Below are 24,868 nucleotides of genomic sequence, written 5' to 3'. Positions count from 1 at the left end.
AAACAATTCAGATGCTGGTTTTGAGAGATGAAAACTATGTCAGTACAGACATAGAGCATCTTCAAAGTCCTATATGTGTCTTAAATACCCTGCATTTACCATCAAGGTCTCTAGCTTGCTTAAAATTTAACTAAAACATAGGACTTGGATGCAGTAGGACAAATGGGCCCACTCAAGACGAAGCTCCTGGCATTCCAGATCACCCTTGTAGCATTCCCCCAGAAGGAACACAAGTGTTTCTTGAACTTATTATTCTAAAATAATTTGCTTCTCATTAAGGTGAGAATAGTACAGGTGAAGACATGAAATACCTGCAAAAGTTCTCTCTTTGATCACTCAGCTGGATCTAGCAGAAGTCGAGGGTCTAAGGTCTTGCCAATAGGAATTCCACACAATTGATTCATTCATCCACATTCTGCAGCTGTTTCTTCTGAGAAAGACCTGTCAGGAATGTATCAATAGTTTTTTTTCTGCAGGCATGAAAGAGTAGGGAAAGCAGATTAATAATGCTAGAGTATCACCCTTAAGCTGGGCAGGAATCAGTATCACCCCTAAGTTGGGCACAGTAAAATATCTCATGTGGGCAAGTACTTTCAGCGTGTATCTGTGCCAAGACACAGCTATACAGGGCTGTGTTCTTGTAGACACAAGCCAAGGCAGACAGAAGAAGTCTATTCTCTGATTCTTTCCTATGGATACCTCCACAAGAATATCTCTGGTTGAGGATCATGTATTTTTTATAGATATATTTTCCATAAAAATCAACATCCTTTCTCTAGTACTCAACTCATTATCAACACTCCCCATTTCGCCACATCAACATTTTATTTGAAGTATCAGTCATAGCATCCCATCAAAATTTAATAGCCACTTTCTATAATTAAAGCATATTAACTCTTGGTTTCACCTATGCTAAAGTTTATCTTTCTCCTTCTTTTAAAATTCTAATGATATTAAAAATACAGCACCTTTCTACAGCATGACTCAGAGTTGCATAATATTTCTTTCTTCAGCTCATGGGTAAGGAAAAGAGATACAAACAAAGGCAGAAGAATTCTCTTTCCAAGTCTATAGCTTTATACTGAATCCTGAGTGTCAAACCAATAGGGCTTTTAAGAAAAATGTCAACAACTGTAACAGTTACATAAGACATAGTTAGAAAAATACTTTGCAAGGAAAAATGACAGTTTCTGTCACTTGAGAAGATGATTTATACTTCAGCTTTAGAATGCAAGCATGTGACCTGACATTTACTAAAGAAATCAAAGAAATGTTGAGCAAGATTACAAAAGGCAAAGCACTGATTGCCCTCTACCAGCAACTCCTCTCTGTACTATGCAGAGGAAGCTCTGCATAGTCTTCCTCTCAACATTAGGCAAAAAATTAGAGAGGGAGGTCACAACAACAGCTCTCCCTGTTGTCACTTTGTGCTGACTTGCTCCAGTTCTGAAGGCCATCTGGTGCTGTTTGTGCTGCCTTTGTGCCTTGTGTCTCATGATGTTCTTTATGTACAAGAAGGATTCACAGGTCACATCAGCTGTGTTTTAAGTTTCTCTGCAGCAGAATTTGACGGTTGAAACTGTGCATAAAGAGTGTACAGCTGCTGCTAACAGAACATGGTGAAAAGGACACCAGGGGCAGGGGTGCCCAAGTAGAAGGACAGCAGGTCAGGTGAGCTGGGCTTCCTTGCTAGTTCTATTACACACATCCTGTAGGATTTGAAGTGGTTACCCTTGGGGCTCAGTTTTATCACTTGTTAAATGGAGATCATAATTCCCTATCTCACAGTGATACTGTGAGGCTTATTCATTAATGGGTTCAACTCAGTGCTGGGCAGATGGTCAATACAAATTTTATGCATCACTGAAGTAACATTTAACCTCAGGACTTAAGTGGCAGATAGCCTTGTGCTGGTCACTGAGCAGTCACTGGATAAATATTAAGCATTCACTTTACATAAAATATTTGAGAGGCATGAGTTGTTAGTAGTGCTGATTTTGCATCCCTGAAGTTACAAATTTTCAGGATGACAAATGTGAAAGGATATATTCTTCAAATGCAGTGCAAAACAGGTTCTAAGTGCATCTCCTTGCGATGATAATAAATGAGGAAGAGAAAACAGTAGCACTGCTGAACCAAGCACACAGTGATTAAATGAGTCCATGAAACAAGCACTTTAAGTCTCAAGAATGACCATTGATAGTATCTGGAGGGATTTCTATTTTACTGTTGGAGAAGAGTTGTTTTTACTGGCCTCAGCCAAAAAACCAATTCATTGAATGTGATTGCCATTTACCTGCAGAAACACAGCTAAAATTCAGCATAGTAATGAGTTTAAAGGTGCATCTCAAAGGTATTTATAACCAAATAAATATTTGCTTTGCTTAGTGTGGGAAGCACACAGAAGAAAAAAGTACTTTTCTGAACATCTTTTCAATGTTTCTGAGGACTATTTTTAAACTTTATTGCCACAAGTAATGTACCATGAAGACCTAAGCACCAGCAAGAAATGCATCTCCAGTGTGATTACTATGCATACCTTGTAATTTCCTCTGCAGAGATGACCAATCTTCACTTCTTTAGTTTTTAACTTGCTTCTCCAGTAAGTAATTCTCTGTTTCTAAAAAGAGAGAAAGAAAAAAAAATTGTGTCATCCTTATGATGGAAAAAGAGAGCAACAGACATACAGATATTAAATACAACCTTTCAAAGTCTTTTCTACAGGTGAGGATTCTGTTTCAGAAGAAGGCCAGAGTCCCAAAACTTATTTTGGAAGCCTTAATTGAGGGTAAGTAGGGCATGAATGGCACTTTGTGGAGGGATGACTTTACCCTCAGGGAAGCACTATGACAAGTTCCTGAGACCAGTCAATTTAATAGCTGCAAACATTGAAAGCTTTGAGTGAAAAAAGTTTCCTCTGCTTTCATAGCCAAGTGAGTTTAAAGAAAAGTTACCAGATAAAAATATTTCAACCTTTACCCCAAAATATCATCCTTATTTTCAGACCTTTAAAATTACTATACCAATCACCCGTAGAAAGATTAATTGTGGTCAGATTAATTGACCAGTCATGGACATCAATACATCAGGTATAAATCATTCCTAAAATGTAGCATTCAGCAGTTTAGTCTCAGCAGCCAGGGACACTAACACTTTTGATAATGCATTTGTGTCAGTAATATCTTCACATATGCTTTGTAATCATAGTCAAGTACAGAAATTACTATCTCACATAAAAATACATACAGTATAGTGAAAAAAAAAAAATCCTAGTTTCTTGCATTGTGATGGTGATAGAACTATGGGGAACCTAAAAAAACCACTCCCTCATGTCCCCACTATGAGAAGGGGAGAGGAGCTGAGATTCACAGAGCCCCCCAGTGTGGATTAGGGTGAGACAACACTCAAAGCCCATAATAAAACTCAAAAGCCATAATGACACTCAAAGGCCACAATAAGCAACTCTAATGGCACAAATACTATGAAATGGTGACCCTGTCACAACTGTATCCACAAAAGCTATGCAGAAACACGAAATTTAGTGGAACAAGTATTCAGTAAACATTAGCCCTCTCAACAATTATATCCACTTAAACTGTGCAGGAACACCACCTGTAATGGAACAAATATTCAGGAAATGTTAACCCTCTCATAATTGAGACTGACCCTGGAATGGGCTTGAGGGCATGGTACTGATAACACCAAGGTTGTGGGTTCCACCCCTGTCCCACCTCTGGAACTCTTCCTCATGGTGCTGGCTGAACTCACAGTGCAGTTACCTGGGCCTCATCCCTCGCACACTGCACATAAATTACTCTGGGTCATCCCAAAGAAGTGATGCTGTGATTGTTCTCTCTCATCACATCAAATACTGAATCTATTCACTTCTTACTGCTTCTACTTTTTCCCCCAGCTAATTCTGCTGCTGTTTCATTAAGAAAGGTTACTTTTCTCCACAAAAGCCTCAAAATTTGTATACATGTAACAGTCCATTCCAAGTCAATCTTCTTGGAATAATGCTTTCTTTCCTCCAACAAAAGACACCTCCCATTTTGGCATTCCTCACTCTTTGACCACCATAATATCCACGTGCTTCAGAACTCCTTTTGAATGTTATCCCCCAACCTCACAGGAGAAAAACGCCTTTGTAATGCCTTTGTTTACAGAACAGAAAGGCAGAGACAGAGAGAGGATACAGCTCACTTTTACTGTCCCAGTAAAGGTGACAGGATCATACAGTGTCCAGATACAGAGAGGGTCCTTCAGAAAGAAATCTGCAGTACATCTCTAACATACATACCCTGAACCAACCCCTTAGGAGCCTCTTTTTTCTCTCTCTATAGCAGCAGCTTAGGAATAACAATTACCTACACATGCACCTAAATTAGATGTAAATGCAAGTGAATATTCTGTTCACTGCCAAGCCTGAGAGCAAAGTCCTATAAAGACTTAAGTATCCTAAAAATTGGGGTTGGGTTACCCACTGTGAGATGATACCTGGCTTTGAAATGAAAGGCAGTGAGGCATCAGAGTTCCCCACATCATCTAGAAGGACAGGTAACAGTCTGGTTTATCTTTCTCAAAGCCACCACCTTGGCACTGCTTTGTTTTGCTTTAGTGTTCAGAGACCACCTCCTCTTCCTCAGCTCTGTAGGTGATGTAATGCTGTGCTCTCTATTTAACTCACTCTGAAATGTGCCAGTACATCTGTGTACCATTCTGAACAGCTGAAAGAATTTATTTTAAATTGTCACTCAGTTTATTAATAGAGAAGAAAAATGCATGTGTATATTTTTCCTTAAAAGAGAATATAGGTACTGTACAAAAATGTACACAAAAATAATCTTTAGTCTTAGTCACACATCTGGCCAATGGGAACCTACAGGCAGAAAAAAGTCCAGACACAAGATGGGATAGAAATGGTACAGATAAAGAAACTCTTCAAACTTGACAGCCTTAAGACTGTATGAAGAGCATGTGCTGGTACAGTGCCACACTGAGATTTTATAGACATGGTTTTCAGACTATTCCATTATTACAGTAGGCAACAATCCTGCAGATGTTTAGACATGAAGGATTTTATTCAGTCATGTCAGTGTTTTCATGACTGGGTCTTATTAAATTTCTTCTCCAGAGAGGTTAATAAAAAAGCCCTCTCTCTTAGACTGGCGAGAGAAGAGCAACAGTTGCCAGATACATTTCTGTTGAAACACGAGAATGCACAACAAGAAACATCATATTAAACTTTCATCCTGAAATGCACAATGCCTGTGCTCCAGGGCCTTCAAGGGCTTGCTGAAATATGGAACTCAAATTAAAGATATGTTTATGGATTACTCTGAAAGGGGGCATTACTGAACATCAGGGATATTGTTCCCAAACAACAAACATGATCTTCTTTAGCAAGAACTGTATTTGAATGTTGTGAGTAAAAGCAGAAAGAGGTGAATAGCAGGAACATGTTAACTACAGTCTTTGAGGCAGCCAAGTGACCCAGTCAGAGAACTAATGATAATGCTGGTCTAGAAAAGAGTGTGGAATTTCCTTTGTACTTAATACTTACACACCACGACAGTTAAGCTCAAGCCTACATCTAGTTTTGGCCCAGAACTGGTGGTTCCTCACTAATGCAGTGCACCAAGAAAGGGCACTAGCGATAACCTCAGCCATTAAAGACTGACAATGGAAATCAAATGTGGGTTCAGCTTAACCTGGTATGAACTTTTGAAGGCCAATGGCATAAGCCACCCTTCACCATGACAGGTGGCAATAGAACAGGATTGCTGCTTTAACTCATGATTATTGACACAATACTCTCACACATCATGATGGTAGTACAGTATTGAGCACCACATGTAGAACTGACACTTGGTGTCTACCAAAATGGAAAACCCCAGTTCAGTGTTGAGCAATGCAAGATGTTTCCTTTGTGGGAAGAAAGGAGAAATTATCCTTCTGATTGATTAATCCCCCATCCAACAACATGACTGACTGGAATCCCACTGAAATAGGATCTCCATGAAATAGCACCACTGGTCGCATTTTAGGAAAGTGTTGGCTATTAACCTTTTCTGGAATACTTAATCTTTGCAAAAGATTAGTATTTGAGGTGTAATAACTACAGTTATTTCCTGTCCCCATAAGCTCTACAGCCTGACTGCAATTTTACTAAAACACTTCTGTGCAAAATGCAAATTTTTGTGACATGATGCCACTTCAACTAACAACAGAAAATAACTTCTACAGTCCAAGTCCTCAAACACAGAATCACATAATATGCTGAGTCGGAAGGGATGCACAAGGATCATCGAGTCCAACACCTACAAAGGCTAAAGAAATGGGGTTTATGTTGAAATAATACAAAAAGAACCCAGACAAATAAAATCCATTATTGAAAGAAGCAGGTTACTAAAGTTATTTATAATAAGTTAGTAATTAATTGCATTTGAACATTCTTGTACTTACTGTCACTGAAGATGAATGCCCTCACAAATAGATTATTTGCAAATGGCTGGAACCCCTGGGCTTAGTCCCAGACTTGTCAGGTGTTTGTGCTGTGGCTGGTCCCTATGCCCAATATGTGACTGTGGATCAAACCACACAAATCCAGGATTTTGCCTAAGAATTCTCTGTCCTGATGCACCTGCAGTCCAGGGGGATTTTCCACATGAGTTCATCAACCACAACACTTCTGCCTATTTATTCCATATACTTAGCACTTGTATTTTTTCCAAAGCACAGACTACTCATCACTGCTAGAAACAATATAGTAGGTCCCTTCTCTGTTCCAGAATTCTTATGTTCTTATGATTTTTAACTGAGGAGACTGTTTCTCTCAAAGTTTTGTTTAACATACATGCCTATTGAAACTGCCACATGCTTCTCAGGCTACAATTCACAATCAAAAGCTGCAACATGGTATGGGCAGGAAGCACATCACTGCAGACAGAGGAGAGTTGAAGCTGAAGCAGAGCTAATGAAGCTCCTTCAGTCTCTGATTCACTGCAACTCACTGCCACTGGAACTGCAGCCTCCTCTTAGCCATCAATACCTGGGGCTAGGATTCATACCTTACCAGAAATTTCCATGGAAAACTTTAAGAAACAAAACCAAAATGCAGGCATTACCAATGAGGTGTGCCTGCGTGCAGATATTTCAGTCCACTTATAGTGCAACAGGAGCCACAGAACCAAGGGGAGGGTGCTCCCTGGAAACCACCTGTGTGCAAGCAGGAGCACCTGAGGCTCCTCAGGACCAGCTTGGGGGAACAGTATACTTTCCTCAAGAGCTTACTGCTCCTTTACACAAAATTAAAAGTACTCACAGGCAGTTCCTAATGTGTTTGTCAGGAAAACCAAGTGAGGTGGCCAGAAAATATATGGCTTACTCGATATGTGAAGTTTTTGTGCCTCTGCTGAATCAGCAGTGGTGTCTGATAATGGTTTTGATTCTTTGTTTCTTGTCTTTAACAAGGAAGACGTGTAACTCTTGACATAAACCATACTGCAGAATGTGCTGAACAAATATTTCATCAAAGGGGAGAAGTTTATCTTAGAGTCATTTTGCTGCCAAATGATTTATTAGAACTCAGAGCCAAAACAGGTAAAAGCCCTAAGGAAGTGCTGTATCTTTCTAATAATTAAACTCTAAGAAGAGTTAAACTCTGCATACTGCAGGGCTGGGGTTTGCTAGGAAGCAAAACAAATAAAGATTTCCTACACATGTGTCAATGCAATTCTCTGCATCAATACCTGAAAAAGGAGCAGGCATTAAAGAAATGCACACTTAAAGCCATGACTAATGAGGATACTTCTGTATCACAGTCTGGATTAGTCAGTGAATCTTTCAGACAATCTAAGTTGAAAGCTAGCATTTGGCAAGGTCCACTGACATCTGCCACCACTTTCTTTAGGGTCCTGCATTCCCTGAAGGTACCGCCTGGGAGCTGCCCTGCAGCTCCACAGCAACTGCAGACAGCAGGGAATGCAGACAGCCACGCAAAGGGTTTAAAATAGGAAACACAGCCTCCGTGCTGGGGCTGCTACAACAGGTGGATACATATATTGGGAGCTCATATTAATGGGGGTTCTGTTCCACGTGCTGGGGGTGGCCGGCAGCCTCTTCAGAAGTAGATGGGTATTTTGGTTCAAGTCAGACAGAGTAACCTCGTAGTAACCTCCAGGCTGGCTCACAGCCACAGGGAGGACTCTGAAGGACTGTCCCTTGGTGCTGCATTGATTAGATTTCTTCCCATAATACACCCAGTGTTTTTGCTCAGTAAACCTTACTAACAACTGAATCAAGAATAAAGACTGAGAGGGGAAATAAAAGCTGATCTCCATGTGAAAATGGGCCATAAAATTAACAAGGTTCTCAGCATCAAGTAATTCTGTCTGCTCTGGCCAGAAAGTCAGAGCCTGTACAATACATATGCAAGCAAGTAAAAGAAGAAAAAAACCCCAACCAACCAAACCAAAGCAAAACCAAAATAAACCCCTACAAAAAACCCACCAAAACCTGAAACAAACAAAATCAACCCAAACAATTCCAAATAAACACCCCCCAATTTATACAGCAAGTCAAATATTGAAAGATATAAATACTTAAGAAATCTAAAAGCTTAACTCCCCCCCTCCCATTTAACTATTACCTTGTATTTTAAATATTTTCCTTGTATTTCCATATGTTATACATGCATAAATTTTGGATACCAGTTCTGCTAGCAAACACACATTTTCCCTAATCTTTTATTGTGCTGTGGAAGTGCTAATATACAAGTCTCCTAATTTCTATGTCTTGCAGCATCAACAGTGCACAGAAAGCACCTTTACAAAAGCAAACAAAAAAGTCACACACTCTTAAACAAAATGTGAGTGATAAGCTGAGACATAACCAAGTCTACAGGGTAGTAATTTATCCTCTAAGAACATATGGGGGTATGATAATCCTAGAACACTTTGTAATCCATATATTTGATATGGAGAGTGCCCTGTTGTGGATCACCAATATTTTTTGCTAGAATGATCCTTAGTTGCTGAAAAGGAAACCAAACCCCAAATCATTTTAATCAGAAAGACAACTGTAACACTGAACATTCCAAATGAACAGCCCTTTCTATCAATAATGAATCATCTAGGCTCTGAATAACAATTACAACATTCATGTACTTGGTAATTCATGTGAGAAAAACTATGATCTTTCTAACATAAACATAACCTACTACCAAGTATTAGAACTGAAAGGATGAACAGGATTGTCATGAGTTCAGCTCTCCACACTGCATGGTAACTGATGAAGTAAGCAGACTAAGTACTGTGCAATATCTAGAGTAAGACAGGAACATAATACTTAGGGCTGCTTTAATAAGGCAAGTGGGAATACACAAATAACTCATTTCTATCTTCTCTCATAACACATGCTCTCAGGAAGGGCTGTCCCCCCAAAACCATCAATCTAGGTATGAAGTGTGGTGTGCAACATAATTTTTAAAGGTCTGTAGCTGTAGCAGGATACCAGACTAAATCTTAAGTAAATCTATTCATGTTATTACAAGTGCAACCTAATAAATTAGAAGCTAAAAACCCTTCTTGCTAGGTGAAAACAGGTGTCTAAAATCAAAGGGAAACTATGGTAAGGACCTGAAAATACTGTCATTTTCTTGAGGTTTTCTCCCTGAGATCTTTTAAATGAATGACTATGGTAATGTCAAGAAGCCATAATCAGACACAAAATGGACAAGTGAAAATTCAGCACCACAAGAAGCTTAACAGAGCTGATCTGAATGCTAGCAAGCCCTTTTGCTTCTGGAAACATGGGCACTGCAAGTTTAGAATTCTGTTTAGAAAGCTGGTGTGACAACTTCTGAACCTTTGCTGTTAACTATGGTAAAGGAATGAGAGCTGTCACTCATCTGGCACAAGCTTGTATTCCTACTGCCTTGGGGGTATCCAAACACTGGGCAAAATAAGAGCTTGTGAACTACTTCATGTTCAGAGGAGAAAGGCCTTACTTCAAAATAAAAAAAAAATCAATAAGAAAAAAGAATCTCAAGAACTTACTGAAAGAATATGATATTTTTCACAGAGGTTATTAATGTGTTTTGGAGCTTAAAACAACTCTGTTGTGAATATATTTATATATATAGTATATTTTGCGCAAATGGTGCTTCAAATATTGAAATACCACTGAAGTTTTTTTCAGTGCCATGCCCTTCCTATAACCAACATCTCCTATTCAGAAAAGGGTGAGAAGAGAATCGGACATTTGAAAATTCCCTGCTGTGGCACTCTGTCCTCAACCACTCAAGCAATGCATGGAACAGCAGGATGAATTCAAGATGCACTAGGCATAAACCTTGTAAGAGGATCTTTGATTTGTGCCATATAAGCACAGTGAACTAAACCCATATAAACTTACAAATATATCTGACATAAAAATGTGCAATAATTTACAAAAGCATGTGTATCAACATCAAAATGAAACACGCAAGGGGAGGAGACCTATTGGGTCAGACACAAAATAAAAACCCTCTCTACTGCTAATTCAAAAAAAAATCCTTTTAGATGCTGCCTAAGATATCAAGGTAAATGATTTAAAGAAGTTTTGGCTCAAATATTTTGGCTCAAAAATTTCTGGGACAGTTGTCCCTAGGAAGGATGCACTCACATCTGCAAATCACAAGTTACAGTATTGCTGCTATAAATGCATAAAGTTAGGAAGGACTATCAAAAACTGCCTTGTATTTTCAAGGCAATTATTTTGAATTATTGGAAAAACACTTATTAATCCCCTAAGGCAGCCAGATTTCAGACACCACATTAAAAAACTCTTCTGGAAGAAGAAAGCAAACCTTATTAGCTCCTAGTTACACCTTCAGAGGATTGAATAGAAATCCAGATGTCTTAACTCTGTAACCTATGATTTGTGTCCAGATCATCTGTGCTTCTGGCTCCAATTTTACCTCAACTAAACTTGCTTCCATTGAGTTATTTTTTGTTATACAAACACCTATTTATGCAGGCTACTGTTCAACTGAAACCAAAAATCTCTTTCAAAATTTCCCCCTTTATTTATCTTGGGGCAACAAGAATGGTTGAAATTAATTTTTAACTTCTTGGTCCAATGTAGTGGTCCTACCAGTTTCAGGACTGAAAACACTGTTTCTTGCTGATTCTATATAAAAAAGCAAAGCCTTTGATCAATACAAGATTAAGGGTCAGTCTCAGAAAATAAGCAACCAACAGAAAAATTCAGCCTTGAGAAAACCCATGTGGAAGTGAAAACAGAGGTGATGTACAGGTATGTTTTCACTGTAGCTGGTTATTTGCTGGAATATGGTGCTGATACTTTTATATTCTAGTTGTGTTAAAAATCCTCTCAGTTACTAGGCTGTTAACATGACTGAGTTATGTATTTCACATTTTTATAACCAACAACAGTAACAGATATATTTGAAGCACACTGGAGGAACTTCAAAGTCATTTATAAGCACTAATGATAAGGAAGCATTAATCCTTATTTTGCAGATGAGGAACAGATGTACAAGACTCTCTTGTGCTTTTGTGTGAATCCCTGCAGCAGAGGCAGAAACTGAACTTGAATTACCTACAGCCTCAATCACCTCTACATGAACAGTTTTTTGTAAAAGCATGGTAGACATGGGACACCTTCCTGAGAAGTAAACAGAAAGGAGCAATTTTCATTGTAACCCTCTTAAAAGGCAGTACACAACTCCCACCTCAGAAGTCAAAACCAAACCCCAAAACAAAACAGCACATGCCTCATTTTTAGAGAGAACTTTTGTCAGGTGGGGCAGTTTCTCTGTCCCTCCTTGCTCAGTTCATGATGGCAATCCCTGCCTGCTAATCAGTCTTGTTTGGAGGATTTATTCCTTGTTATGCAATTCCAGGTATTTTTTGCAGCATTGAGCTTTCACTGTACTTAGGTAAGGAAAAAGGGAAGAATGACTCTGCAGAAGGGTTTCAGATGCTTTATTTTTACTGCCATAGACATCATTTTCTGAGATGTTTGGCACTAAGGTTGCAATGTATTAAAATGATTGACTGATTGCATTTTAAAAATAGAAGTACTGTTCTGATACTGGGTTCAACTATTATCATTAAGATATTGCAGAATTCTAAACAGCTTTGAATTTGCACCCTCCTATGAATGTAAAGTGCCCGTACTCATGTTACACACACAAACCAGAGCATTTCAAGAAGAAACAGAGTAAATGCCACTAACTTTGCTCCTCACACAGCTGGTACTGCATCCCTAGGGTGACAGGAACAACTTCACAGTGTCCCTTTAATTCCTATCACACATTTTTAGTTTGATTTTAGCATGTTTGTAATCTACCCTGGTGTCTTTTTTTTCCTGAACAATGTTATGTGCTGCTCTATGGGAGAAGCTTAATTACAGCTATTTTAAAGGTTCTTATTTTTAAATATCCTATATTTTCTCAGTCAAATCTTGATTATTGAAGGGGCTGCAAATAATATTTGGAATAAATGGCTGCACTGGATTTGGCTGGGCTAAAGTTAAATTTCATCCCAGTAGCTGGTAGTGGCTGTGTTTTGGATTTTTACTGGAACAGCGCTGATAACACAGGGATGTTTTAGTTATTATTTAGTTTAGGCATGCACAGAGCCAAGGCCTTTCCTGCTCCTCTCCCACCCCACCAGGGACAGGACTGGGGGGCACAAGGCCTTGGGAGGATGCACATCCAGGAGAGCTGAGCCCAGCTGGCCACAGGGACATCCCAGCCCATACAGCATCACTCCTGTATACAAAGCTGGGGAAGGAGGGAGGGAGAGACATTTGGAGAGATGGAGTTTGTGTTCCCAAGAGCCTGTGAGCTGAGATGGAGCCCAGCTTCCCTGGGATGGCTGAGCACCTGCCTGTCCAAGGGAAGAGGGGAATGAATGCCTTGCTTTGCCTTGCTTGTGCACACATTTTTGGTTTATCTTTTAGTCTTTATATCATCCCATGAGTTTCCTCACTTTTACCCTTCCCAAACCCATGGCAGGGGAGGGAGCAGGGCTGAGCTGCCACCTGGGGTTAAACCACAACACTGCCATAATTTGGTGGCCCAGTACAGAGTGAGCAGGTTCTGACTCCGGGCTGGGTGAGAGGCTGCAGCTCCAGGGAGACCCTGCCAGCAGCACATTTGTGCCAATAGAAAAAAACAGTTGATGGCACCTACCCAAGGTCAGCTCCTCAAATTTGGGAGCCTGTTTTCTTCCAGACACTGTAAAGTCACTTGTTTAAATGCAGCCAGTCGGCAACAATTAAACATCTAAACAAAACATGCAGATTTGGTGCTCCTTTTGAAATCTCCCCCACGCCATGCTGTTTATTTTCCACTTCTCACAGTCTTAATTATCCAACAATCAGGCTACAAAATGGCGCTGGGAGCGAGGCAGACATTTTGTACCTCTCACTGAACAGGACAATGGGACTGTGCTGAGGGAAAGGCAGTGACCCAAGGGGACAAAAGGAGCATGCAGCTCTATGATGGTCCAGCTTTTAAGCAAACCCTTTATCTGATTTTATAGCAAAGCACTGAGGAGCCACCTGACAGCATTTGGCCACTGAGCAGACAAAAACATAGTCCAGGACAGCTCTTTCCCAGCTGTTTGACTGTGGTGAGTGCAGCTCATCACCCATCTGAGCAGACACTCTTTTCTGGGAGCCACATGGACTCAGGACCACCCATTGACACTGCCTCAGTCACTGTAATCTTAACCACATTCTTCCCTTGAAAATCAAGGCACCAATGTTTTCTATTACAGCCCCAGGAACTTCACAGTCTTCTGCACTGCTCTGAAAGCACTTGCAACATAAACAGCAAATGAGCACTCAAAGAATGGAGCCTGCACCTCCATCTCTGCAAGTGACTTCTGATTCAGATTTCACTGTCTTGTGTGTAATAAGCCAGGGACAGCTAGAACTGAACAAAGTAACAGCAGAGCTGATAAAAGCAAAAAGCATCAAGAATTAATAAGCACATATTTTCTTCAAGTATGTGTCCACCAGCCTCCTTGTAAAAGTATTAGCACCTGATAGATCCTAAGAAACAAATATGCAAATCTTCAGGAAAAACTGCAAAGCACATGCTACTCATTAAAAATTTAGGTACCTGCCTAATTACCAGTTTAGAGATTTAGAGATTTCACACTGTTTCCTGAGAGGAGAAGAAAACACAAGCCACCTAAAAAACAAAACCAAAAACCTACAACTTTCTAACACAGAAAAACTATGGTATAAATTAAAAAAAATGGCTGAGGGGATTTTGTTTAGTTTTTTATAATGTAACAGAATAAAAAAAGCAGCTGAGCTAGTGGTGTACTTGGAAAGGCTGATAGGTGTAAAAAAACCCCAACACCCTGGAATTATACAATGCAAAAAAATCATCATTATTAATTTTTATGCAGCTCTGGTTTTGAGGGACTCGTAATGTAGAAATGAAACCAACAAAAAAAGGTAAGAGAGGTACATTCCTATACAAAGGCACACTGAATACACAGGATCACCCTGAAGCTAGAAGAGTTTAGGCCAAAGTATTTCTATTCCCTTTATTCCACTTGTTCTCCAGTGTGATGCTGCTACTTGATATTCAAAGGACCATGAAAAGGTGACTGAAGGGGCAGGGCTGGCCCTCAAAAGCCAAGGATGGGTGACCCCTCCTGAGTGCAGGTGGCAGAGTGAACCAGCTACCTGGAAAAGCAGTCAGAAGAAGAATATTTTGAAACTTTATTCCTTGGAAGAAATGGCAGAAAGTCTGACCATGTTAAAAGAAAAATACTCTGAGCCCCCAGGGACAGCAGGGTAAAATGTTCTCAGAAAAGGGAAGAATTTAGCCTAGAGTTGACATACATTTTCCAGTAACCCATCTCTATAGCCATGGCTTTAAAATCAGCCTGGATTACAGCTGTCCTTTGCTTTTGTTACAAACCCCCAAAATTGTGGAAAAAACTCTGAGTTTTGTTACAAACTTGAAAGCAGGTCAGAGTTTAGGAAGAATTTCCCTATAGGTTGTGATCCTTCAGAGTTAAGATATCTCTAATCTGAGCTGGGAGAAAAGAATTAACACAAGGCTTTACACTGAAGTGTGGGAAACTTGTGGCTTGACAAAACTTCCCTGCAAACCCAGGTGAAGTTCAGTGGGTTCTGTGATATTTCACAAAGACTGTCTGGATGCCTTTGAACTTGAAACTCAAAGTGGAATCCAGCAGCTGCAAACTTAAACACAGCAAGACAAAGATTAGGAAAAAAATGTTTGCATGTGCTCCTGGGAAGAATATACTAAGTTTCACCTGCTGACATTGGAAAAGCAGAAGTCTACACAGCCTCCAGTTCCACTTCAATTTAAATAAAGACAGTAGGGAGGGGTGGCAGAGGCACATTTATGTTTTTGACTTACCTAAGAGAGTGGCATGAAGGAAGCAAAAGAAAAGGACTGTAAGCAGAAAAATAGAAAGGTAAAGTGAGATGATTACAGACAGATGAGAATAAGGATTAAAAACCAACTCACAAATATTGGGAAAAAGGTTTAGAAACCATACTGAAAATCAGGGAATAGGAATAAAAAGACTAAGTGTGTTACTTATGGCACATTTCTTTGCCATGCTTTTTTTCTTAAGTGTAGGAAATTTTTTGAGCAGTAAAGAATTTTGTTTCTACTATTAAATCCCTAGAGAAAGAGAAAAAAAATCCTAAATTTTGTCAGCACACTTTTCTTCTTCGGGGTTCCACTTCTTTGGTGCTTAGCCACTTGGAAATACTAGAAATCACATATGCTGATTCTAGAATAATAACCACTGCCTCCCCAAGTCTCCAATTACCCTTTAACTGAGCAAAGCTGTAAGAAAAGTAGCCATTTGTATAAAACAGTCAGGCAGATGACCTCGGGGGCACAGCACCATTCCCAGTATGCTGCCATTTCTGCCCATCTGACTGAGGGAAGTTTGGGAAAGCAGGAGCAGAAAAATATTTTGGGAAGAATCACAAAGTACCACATCTGGGTTTTTTATTCTTTTCATAATATTTCAATATATTTTCAATATATTTCATAATATTTTTTTATTTTTAACATCTGGTATTTTTATTATTTTCTCTGTCTGTTTTTGACTAATAGATATCCTAATGGAGGAACTTAGTTACACAGACAAGAGAAAGTGGGATTGATACAGCTGTGAACATACAAGGGCTGCAGTTTTTGATTGCAAACCTGGAGAATACTGAAGTAAAAAATCACCTGGATAAAATGAACTACAGCAACAATGCTGTAGTTAGTTTAAGAAAATGCTTCCTTGTTAGTTTAAGCAAAACTGTATTCACCATTATTACCTAATGTATCTCTTTACATACATTCCTTCTTTCTTCATCATTTATGGAAGACCAATTGCTGTGACAACTGAAAGAATTGCTTTAATAAAGCAATGTCCCCCTATATTTTAAATACTGCTGGTTCCTGAGACAAAGAAATCCACCCCACAACTCCAAAGACACAAAATACTACAACACAAAAGAAGCCAAAGGGAAAAAAAGAGAATCCTGCCCACCAAAGGAATTTTGTGGGGAAGGTGGTATTTCTGGTTCACAACTCCAAGCACAAGCGTGCTGCCCTTTATAAGCTTTGTTACCAATACCTCCTACACCTCTAACTTAATTCTGGGTCCCCATGGCAAACCAATCCCAACCTGTGTCTCCTGACTGGGCTCCAATAAAAGCACAATGATGCAGCATATAAGTGTTGCAAGGATACAGCATTAAGTGCTGAGAGCTCTGCACCCACTGAGACATCTGAGATCAGGTGAAATGTGTGTGAGAGAGGCTCACAAAGGACCCCCTGCACATCTGAGCAAACAGCCTCCAAGGAGGGATGTCTCTGCAGGATCAGGTGAGTAACAATCCTAAAGTTCTCTCTTGGTTACAGAGACATGGAGATGTACTGGCTGCAGATATAACCAGAGCCTGGTGGGAAATTCTGGGAAGGAAACTGTGAACATTTCATTTCACTGCAGTGAATCTAACTCTGCTGTCCCTGCACACTGCCATTCTTCAGAGAAGGACTTCACTACGTGTACTCTGTGCTGGCCTGGAGGGACTTCTGCCTATACCAAAACATCACCCAGACCTCTAAGAGTTAACAGAAGATGTACAAAAGAGAACAATTGCACATTGTCATGGGAGATGGAATTAAATATCCCAGCAGACATTCCTGTTCATATGACATTCTGGCCAACAGCCTCCTCAGATACTCCAGTGATAACAATGCAACCACTTTCATTACTAATGCTAATTCAACGGGAATTTAACGGAGTAGGTCATTTAAATTAGCATTTTCTTTTAGGAATTCTGGGCTGGCAGTAGTAACATCTGTCTCTCTGAAGTGATAACAGAGAGCTTAAGCCTCAGGTCTGGCTGTTCTGCAACATGACGCATTGCATTACTAACCCAGAGCTAGGTAATCACTCTCCTGCCAGCATTAATGAGTTTCCAGCTACCTAAGAGTCCTTGGAACTAATGAGCACAGGTAGGAGGAGTGGCAGGGCAGAGGCTGGGCCCAGACCTGATCTCTTGTGCTGCCACCTCAGGCAGGGCCCTGGGCCCCACTCTGGGTACGTGTTGAGGCGCAGTTCTGGCACAGACCTCAACCCAGTTCTAACTCCTGTGACAGTGCCTGCCCCCAAAGCCAGCCCTGGGCTCCCGGGGAGATTGATAGTGGCACAGCCTGGCTGGATCAGCAGCTGCTGTGCTGCACCAACTCCAGTCTCTTTATTGCTTTGCCCATTTTGGGAGCACTTGTCCTTCAAACCAGGCTCCCAGAGGGCTCTCAGACTGCCAGGGAAAGCACGCTCCACAAACAGAGAGCTTCTGAGAGAGGATGAAGCCAAGGCCCCAGGAACCCTTGGGCTGGCTCTGTAGTTAACACTTCAGGCTCTCTTTTTTTTTTTTTTTTTTCCCCCCATAAAGTATTTATTTTCTGAAATCCTTTAAGAACTGTGTCATTAACACTCATTTCTGATTTTACACAGAAGATATTTTGCAGCATAAATTCTGCACAGCTTATTCCATACATGTTTTTAATTTTAAAAGCGTCTCTCTCAGCCACACTTTGTATTTTTGAGTAGGAATTACCTACTTCAGAATAGATTACAGTCTGACGTAATTGTCAAACTTTTTATTCCTTTGCAACTGTGAAAGAGTTAATCTCACATCTTAATGGGAGTTTGCCCTTAATAAGAAAGCATTAAAATAAGCCAAGAATAATAAGCTAAATGAAGGCCATTCTTTTACTTTTTGTCAATATTTTCATAGTGACAAATAGATCAAACACAAGATATTTTTTAAGGCTTCCCCCCGACCCCCCCTTGTAAATCATAAATGCTTTGGCATATTTAATTTCAAAATGAGTTCCCTGTGGATCAGGATAACACAACAGATTAAGAAAAACCTTCCTAAACCCTGCTGCATCTTAGATGGAAAAGTAAAAATAAAATGTTCTTTTAAGGTTTCCCCCTGCTCCTTTTTCAACTGTTCCTCTTTCCCCTACGCCAAAGGAACCAAGCTGTCAATGCTAATCAAAAGTTTCTTAGTCCTCTTCTCAGGCTTCAAAACACTGTAATGCATATTTTTTCTAAATAAATGAAGACTTTTAGACTATATTCAGAGGAAAATATTTAAGTGACTACATTTGCTACACACACAGATCTATCTGGTATATTTAGAGATAGAAAGATCTCCTCTGCAAGATGAAAAGTAAAGGCAATACCTGTGTTTTGAGACAGTCTGCACAAGCAGACTGTTTGTGAGAGAACCAATAGACTGTTATTCTTGCATCTGTACCAGTTTTAAACCCTCCTAAGCAAGGTAAGGAGACAATTCTGCCCAGGGAGAGGTGACTGTAAGACCTGACCAGTTTTTCCACGCAAGGGCATTGGCCAGACACTGAAATTACTCCTTTGCAATACTTGCTTGTCATAAGGGATTTAATTTGCAGACCTGAATGTCCTTTCTCCTGTCCTTCTGTCCTTACTGGTTACACAATACCAAGGGCAATACCAAGTGAAATGCAGAGCACAGCTGTTCACAGCTGCTTTAACACATGGACACCAGCCTTGTTACTGAGCAGGTCAGGACTTGGTTCACTAAATCTGTCTGATGGCAAGGGCTGTTCCTGGAAAACATTTCTGTAGGGACTGCAAGCTCTGGTCCAGCTGTGGGCAGATGTGAGGGCAGCAGAGCCCTATGGATGTGCTCCAGTGCAGAAGGGTCCTGCCTTCCTCTTCCTGCAGCTGGACCAAAGGACAGAGCCTACAGCTAGAAGCAAAAGTGACAAAACAAGCTCTCTGCTCAATAAATTACCAACTCTTCCAGCTGTGATGTCCCACCCATCAGAATGCCATGGAAGCAGCCTGGGATCATCACTTCCATAGGTGATGGGTGCCACACTTGGCCCTCATCCAAACAGAAAGTGTCTCCTCTAAACATTTTGCAAGAGTGGTAAAGGCAGGGACAATTTACTTAGAAATGGCATTGCAAGATTTACCAATGCCTTTGGAAACAGAGGCCAGCCTGCAGCCTGAACACAAAGGCTAAAAAGCTCTAAATGCAGCTCTAAAAGACTCTGAATTTCAGCTTGGACATGGTTTTGGTTACTTACCACATATTTGAAACAATTGAAGTAGGTTTTTTCTGTGTTTACTTTGGAGCAAGATATTTTTAAGGTCACAGTCCCTGCTAAAGGAGGAAACTGTGTCTCTGAGGTATTGGGAATTAAAGAGAGGAAAGAAAAAGGCACAGAGAAAGTAGCTGCCTTACAGAGAGAACTCAAATATTTTGTTTCCTTCCTTATGCAGTCTGTAGTCAAAAAATAACTTTACAGTAAACACTAACTCTTTTTTTTTTTTAATGAATGTAATTCGAATCAACAGGAATTATTTTTAAACTCCTGGAATCCCTTTCTGATAAAGTGTAATACAAAGGGACATTCCCACCTGCAGATTTCCACTTGGCTTTTAGACCACTCCCCTGTCTGTGGTGACACATGATGGCACCTATACCCAGTCAAGTGTATTGTGCAGGCAGTTTTCAGACCTGAAGATACAAATGAGGAGGTGGAGAGGAGGCAGAAAATGTATTGAGAACCTTGGAAAAGCCAACCAAGACAGAAATCAAACATTGCAGAGGGCACATTGCTGTGACCACAGACTTTTGTGGCAAGAATCAGAGGCAATCAGAGGAATCCCACAAAGGGATTGTGCAGGAAAGGACAGGAGTGAGCGGACAGAAGCTGCAAAGACAAGCAAGGAATTCCAGCCCAGGGAAGAGCAGGGCCTGCTGTTATAGACTGTGCTGTTATCAGCCTGCAGCCTGCCCTGCCCCTGGTCCAGGGGGTCACACAACACTCTGCACAGCAGAGCTACACTCTGTCTGACACCAGGAATTAACTCTGGAGCCTTAGGTCTTAAATAATGCAGAGAAGGATCAAAGCCAGCAGCTATATGAAAAGAGGCTTCTTTCATAACTTAATTGCTCATTTGCAAAATACCAATGTTATTTATTTAAGTAATTATGACCTTTTTGGATGCACTTCTAATGTAAATGCTCATGTGTGGTTGTGTGGTTGTGAGAAGAAAATCATGATAATAAATACTAATACCTTAGATCAGGAGTGGCCCAATTAACTTTTCTGGGATGGCATTCCTAAAGAAAAGGATCTGCACTGCACCTCTTTGAGGCAGGGGTTACAGCTGTTTTCTATTCTGTCCCAGGCTCTGCACTTGCAGAAGACAAATCCATTTGGAGCCATTTTGCAGAAGCTTTTTTCTCATGCAAGTACCATGAGAAATACATCAAGATTTTGGGAATCCCTCCTTCAGCTGCCTCTGCTGTTTTTGTCGTATCCCAGATTATGGTGGATGCCTGTTCCTCCAGTTGTAGTGCCAAGAAGTATTTTTTGGGGTGCAGAAGATATCTTCCATGCTCTAATTAAACAGATCAAACATGTACAGGCAGGGAACAGCATGTGCATCGAGTCCAGAGGACATATAATGTCAGCTGGAATTGGAACAACATCAGGAAGGCCAGAAAGTGAAGGAAGACTCTTCCATGCCTTGACAGTGGTGCACCACTGGACATCATCTGTTCCTTATGTAGATGTCAGCAGCAAGATACAATGATTAAGGGAAAATCATTAGTATTTACTTATTGCTTGGGCCAAACTGGGATACAGAACAGCAGTTCTTGAATAGAAGATGATAAACTCTGGGGAGAAAAATGGGGATGGGGAGGGGAAAAATGGGGAGGTATATACAAGAGCTCTGGTGGTAAAATAAGAATTTATATGAGTTACTCCTTCAAAAAGGGCATGCTCTGTCTCACACCCAGGTATTAAAGTAAGGATACAGCTTCTGTTTCAGTTGTTTCTCAAATCTCAGACATTAATAGAAATGGGACAGGAGCCCACAACAATAAGATAATTTTCTCTTCAGAAATTGTCTTTAGATGCATCTACATGTTCATATAGAGCCTCACCTGAGTAGGGTACACACCTGTATTTACTTTCCAGTGACACCAAGGGCTATGCAGCCTTTTTATTTTTTTTTTAAATCACCTGCACAGATATTCTGTAACACATGTGTGTTAATGTAAGAAAGCAAAAATACTCATCAGAGCTGACTGCTGCTGGTGGGAAGGGAAAATATGTGACTTAACCCCAAGTAAACACATTAGTAGGCTTTAATAAAGTCAAGCACTATTGTCAGATGTATTAGCAGCACTAAAGAGTCCTCTAGGTATAAAAGAACCATGCATGCAGAATCATAGCACCAGTACATTTAAGAACTTACAGTACTACAGCCATATCATTACCATCCTAAAAACCAAGCGTTCAAGGGTTCAAGAAAGAGATTAAAACCCTGTAAATCATATTTACATAGTGAATACACAAGAGTTATATTTTGGTTTGGGACTTATTTAAATTCTGCTGCAATCAATATGTATTTTGGAAAGCAATGCAAAACTCCTCAAGCAGATGATATTCTGCAATGTTGTCTGAACTTGAGAGTATTCCTCTTGATGTGCTGAGGTAATGCAGGCTTCCCATGAAAAATGTTCTAACTGAAACAGGTGAATTAATAACTCTGAAAGAAGGTGGAAGTTGCACAAATAGGAAGAGCACTGTGCTACACTTGACCAAAACCAGTATGCCATGCTGAAGCTCTGTGGAGTTTTCCACAAGGTTAGGCTGTGGCAGGATGTTCTAAGCCTTCCTTATATGGAGGTTTTGTTTTCTAGGCCTCTGAAGGGAGAAACACTTTCCAAAATGTGAACAGTCTACTATGCTTTTTAGCAATGCTTCTTGAAAGTACATTTTAGGTACAAAGAGCAGAAAAAAATATGTGTTATAATGAATGATCACTTTCTCAACTACTTAATGCATGTTATGTGACTTACCAAAATACTTCTGCTTTTGAGCCACACTACATCAAGTTTCCCGTGTTGGCTTTGACATCATATCTGGAACAGCCAATGGTTAACAGATTCTGATTTTGCATGTCATCAGGGAAACTGAAATAAAGAACAGAATTTTGTTCAGAATTACTTTTATTCTCCATGCCTCAAGGAACACAAGCACTTGTCAAACTTCAGCCACCACTTTTGTTTAGCAAATACATCAAACTGATGCATTTGAAAATCCCAACGAGTTGTTAAAGACCACATCCCACTCATCAGAAGCCAGTACCAAAGGATTCCACACATGATGGATCTAAGTGAAGGCAATTTTAAAATAAGGTCTCATCTATGAAATCTTCTGCCTGGTAACACTTACTGTTTAACTGATGTCCAAGACTAAGTCTGGAGCTTGTTTTTAGAAGCATGCTGTTCAAAATATGATCACTGCCTAAAAATCTAGAAAATTTTCTATTTATGATTCTCAAGATTTTCACTGCGACCACTTAAAAACTTATCAAATAATGACACACTAGTATTTATGAACAGCATGGCTCATGCACCTTCATACTGGCTGCAATATGCTATTAAAAGCAAAAACCTTCAGCTTGTAGCTGAACCTTGTCAGAATGCAATGTAGCAACCCAAAGTACCCATCTCATTCAGCTTCATGGCCTTGATTTACACATTAATAATCTGATCACTATTTTTTCTGAAATCCAAACAGAGTCCATATGAGCTGATATTGGAATAATGGACCTCAGCCACTGCATGGCAGTGTCAGAGATAGAGAACACAATATTCTGGTGGGCTCTGCAACAGTTGTGTATCTTACACCTTGTGGCCTTCAACACTGATTGTAAACTCCATCATCCAAAAAAATCCTTTTACATTGAGTGCAAGAGACTTAACTGGTGGGAGAAAATCATCTCCCTGTTACACTATGCTTTGTCATCTGGGAACAATCCCAAATTGCTCAGGACTCATCAAAGGTTGCACCAGTTTTTCAGAGCATTTCAGATTACATCATTTAGCTGTAAAATCCCATTTTGGATGCAATAATGTTTGCTATATCTGGAATTACTGCAAGCATCCTGGTAACAAAGTAAGAACACACCATCTTCCTGTGCTAGGAAGTTGCTGGGAAGGTAGTTTTACCTTCAAGAAACTGTGACCACTCTTATTAAGCAGGACACATTATAATCATGGTCTTTTCTGTCATCAGGTCTTGCAGCACAAGTATCCAACCCGAAAATTGTCACTGGCAAAGTATCTTTTAGTTCAGAAGGAAAGCACACCCATAATGGAATCTGAATTCTGCTTTACTGCTTCTAAAACTTCACAATGCACTGGTTCCAAGAAGAGATGGGCCTCCATTTTGGTAAGCCTTCAGACATGGGTCATAACATTTCCCACACCAAAATTATTTTTATTGTCATCAGTATAAATTAGGCTCCCAAGTCTTCTTACACATACAATGTCAAATTGGACTGATCTAAATCTATTTTCTTTGCTTCACAGATTTTTCTTCCACAATGATTTGTGTAAATCCATATTCTAAACCTTACTCTATTATTTTAAATAATAACTAGTAGTTTTAAAGAGAAGGTAAAATAAAATATAATAAACTATAACAACTTCTTAAATTATAAATAATAAATTAAAAAGAAAACCAATATTCAGCTTCCACTGTCAAACCTATCACTTCAAATTGCTCTTCTTCTATAAGGAAATTAAAGTTTTATGCCTCCAGTACTGTGAATCCAATAGGAGCCTGATCCTTTGCACATGAAATGCCTGCCTTGCCTCAAATCTCAAAGCCAGCTCTGCTCTGGTTCTCTCGTTCCCATTCCATCTGAGCACTAAGGATTCCTTTCCACTTTCCTTGGTCCATTATAACAGATATACATTTAACTATGCACACACATATCCATAAAATAAATAACCTGTTCTTCGTTTTTATCCTCTGAAATTTGAATTAAAAAATTGTCTTTGGTGACAGTCTGCTCTTTTGTCTGTGCATTACCAGCAAAAGAATAACAACACTCAATGGATTTCAATCAAGAATTAACAGGAGGAATGAAAAATATTTTATGCAGTTCCTTTTCCTCATATGCAGAACTAAACCAAGCATGTCTTCTCATATTCATGCAGATAGACACAGTTTTCATACAACTAATACAACTACAAATAATCACTGAGAGTAGCAGCACACTAAAAAGTTAGTGGGGAAAAAAAACAAAAAACCTTTCTGGTTTTCTTTATTTATCACTATGTCACAGCACTTTTTCCTATAGCAAGTCAACCATTTTGATATTGCTGAAAGAGCCCTTGTCCAACAACAGCAGGATGAAAAAGAGAAGCCTTGGAATAATTTAATTTTTTTTTATCATTTATGATTTTTCAA

At 39.8% G+C, this 24,868-nt stretch overlaps 1 long non-coding RNA gene across 1 annotated transcript; it reads right to left on the bottom strand.

Annotated features, from left to right (window-relative positions):
* Positions 1-331: 331 nt before the first annotated feature.
* Positions 332-22,571, bottom strand: LOC131083224 (uncharacterized). Its single transcript, XR_009114403.1, has 3 exons — positions 22,461-22,571; positions 2,540-2,612; positions 332-470 (listed from the first exon to the last, which is right to left on the bottom strand). It is a non-coding gene; the product is annotated as an uncharacterized LOC131083224 (long non-coding RNA).
* Positions 22,572-24,868: the final 2,297 nt, after the last annotated feature.

This window comes from Melospiza georgiana, chromosome 4 (genome assembly GCF_028018845.1).
Source record: "Melospiza georgiana isolate bMelGeo1 chromosome 4, bMelGeo1.pri, whole genome shotgun sequence".
NCBI lineage: Eukaryota > Metazoa > Chordata > Aves > Passeriformes > Passerellidae > Melospiza > Melospiza georgiana.
The sequence above is the reverse complement of the archived record's forward strand: the minus strand, read 5'-3'. Positions and strand labels throughout refer to the sequence as shown.